A 3,065-nucleotide genomic window follows, 5' to 3' on the forward strand; every position below is an offset into this window, starting at 1 on the left:
ATATATATATATATATATATATATATATATATATAATACACACACACACATATAAGTTCAATGATAAATATACAATTGGAAAATAGGAAAAGGATGTAAATAGACATTTATCTAAAAAGATAAACAAATGGCCAATAAGCATATGAAAAATGCTTGATATAATTAGTAATTGAGCATATGAAAATCAAAACTACAATATGATACCACTTCACACCCATTAGGATGGCTAAGATTAAAAAGCCAATTAATTATTTTTCCCTTCATGTTAAGGGAACATGAAGAAATTGGAAACTTTATACACTGCTGGTGGGAATGTAGAATCTTGCAGCTGCTTTAGAAACAATTTGACACTTTCTGAAACGATTAAACTTAGAGTTAGCACATTACCTAATAATTCCACTCCTATTGATACACTCAAGAGAAATGAAAATGTAGATCTATGCTAAAGGTTGTACATACATATTTATAGTAGCATTATTCATAATTGCCAAAATGTAGAAAAAAACTTAAATGTCCATCAATGAATGAGGAATGATGAATAATTAAGAAGTGGCAAATACAATGTAATATCATTTGATCTTAAAAAGAAAGTACGAATACATGGTAAAACTTGTATGGACATTGAAAACATTGAGGTAAGGGAAGAAAGCTAATAACAACCACCAGCCTTCTGGTTAGCAGTCACATGTCTTAAGCACTACACCACCAAGCTCCTAACAAAAGTCCATATATTACATAGTCCCATTCATATGAATGCTCAAAATACAGTAATACATAGGGACAGAAAATTGGATTAGTGCTGGGGAGCGGAGAATAAAGGAATAGGGGGAGCTGATAGCTAAATGTAAGAAGTTTACTTTTGAGGGAACAGAATTTTTCCAAATGTGCTATGTTCACAGTTTCACATATCTTTGAAAATACTAAGAAACACTGAATTTTACACTTTAACTAGGTGAATTATATGGTATGTGAATTACATCTCAATAGAACTTTTTAAAAATTGAAATTGACAGTTATCAATTACCAAAATCAACTAGACCACAAAAGTTCACCAAAGTACTTTTAAAGAACCAATAGTATTTTTTTTCTAATATTTAAAATGAAGATGAGATAAGATTACTTCATAGTTGAATCTACTTACTTTTTTCCTTTTCTTGTAGGTTGCAGACATTGCCAAATTTTATAAGAGAATTGTCATAATACAAGGCAGTTTAATAATAATATAAACAGAAACCCTGGTAAGCATTTAGAAACAAAATTAGAGAACTTATTAATTAGAGCAAGGAATATAACAAAGGTTGTAGGACATGTACCATACTGAAATTAGGACAGAGTAGAACTGCACAATAGGATTGCTGAGAACATAAATCTTTACAGAATCAGACTGTCTCATCTTTCTCCTATGGAGTGGCTGGTGTGTTTGAACTACCAATCTTTTGGTTAGCAGTCCAATGCTTTAAGCACTACATCAGAATTACATACATAATTAAAAATAAAAAGGTAGAAAATAAATTTAATCATCCTTCTTTAATATGAACTATACCACTTGAGGTCTAATGTGAAATCTGAAAACAGTATCTAATCTGAATTATATCTCCATTTCACCAGGATGAAACTCCAGATAAAGTTCTGAAATATGGGAATCTGGAAGCATTAAGCAACCTAAGAATTCTTATCTAGATAAGAATATAATTATATCTATCCACCTTATTAAATAATATAATTAATATTACACACAAGTAAAATTTGCTGCAGATAATTCAAAAAAGGGTGCAGCAGTACATTGACAGTGTAGTACCAGAAATTCAGGGCTGATTCAGAAGAGGACAAGGAATGAGAGATGTTATTACTAATGTCAGATGAATCTTAGGTGAAAGTAGAGAATACCAGAAAGATTTTTGAACTGGGTTTTATTGATTATGCAATCGCATTCAACTCTGTGGATTCTTATAAATTATGGCTGACATTTTGAAGTTTGTGAACTCCAGAACAATTAATTGTGATCATGTAAACTTGTATGTAGACAAAGAGACAGTTGTTCAAACAGAAGGGGATATATCACATGGTATAATATCAGGAAAGGTTTATGTCAGGACTATATATTTCACCATACTTGTTCAATTTTTATGCTGAACAAATAATCTGAGAAGCTATACTATATGAAGAAAAATTTGACATCAAGTTTAGAGAAAGACTTATTAACAACTTACAATATGCAATGACACAATCTTGCTTGCTGAAAGTGAAGACGATTTGAAGCACTTACTGATGAAGATCAAATACTACAGCCTTTAGTATGGATTACACCTGAATATAATAAAACAGAAGTCTCCACAAGGGGACCATCATGATAAATAATAAGCAACATCATGATTAATGGAGAAAAGATTGAAATTATCAGAGATTGTGTTTTACTTGGATCCACAATCAACACCTCTGGAAATAGCAAACAAAAAATCAAATGAAGCATTCCATTTGGAAAATCTGCTGCAAAAGACCTATTTAAAGTGTTAAAAAGTTGAAGGGTGACCTTCAACCATGGACCTGAACTTACTCCCATTGTTCAACTTTCAGCCAAACAATAGACAGTTTTATAAGGTATACAAAGGTAATAGGGAGGTATGCATTCCTGAGAATAATCAACCATTCAAGATCAAAAGAGCACCATTTACCTGAGGACAAAGTTCAGAAGGCAGGAAGGGATAAGAAAAGAAGGAGTCATGGAAACAGTAAACACAAGGAAGATATACTATGAATGATGTTACATTGTGCAGATTGCAATCAATGACATGACATGAAATGTGCATGAATATTGAATGGAAAACTGATTTGCTGTGTAAACTTTCACCAAAGTTACAAAAAATAAATAAAGAAATAAAAGAAATAAAACATAGAGTCTAGAGCCCTGAGCAACTATCGAAAGAGGGCATCAAGCTCTATATTCTAAAAATAATGTGTACATTATATATATATATAGGAGCTCTGGTAGCATAGTGCCTAAGGCACTTGACTGCTCACCAGAAGGCTGGCGGTTCAAACCCACCAGCCACTCCTCGGAAGGAAGG

This window comes from Orycteropus afer, unplaced genomic scaffold (genome assembly GCF_000298275.1).
Source record: "Orycteropus afer afer isolate SDZICR_OR568_19922 unplaced genomic scaffold, OryAfe1.0 scaffold00077, whole genome shotgun sequence".
Taxonomy (NCBI): Eukaryota; Metazoa; Chordata; class Mammalia; order Tubulidentata; family Orycteropodidae; genus Orycteropus; species Orycteropus afer.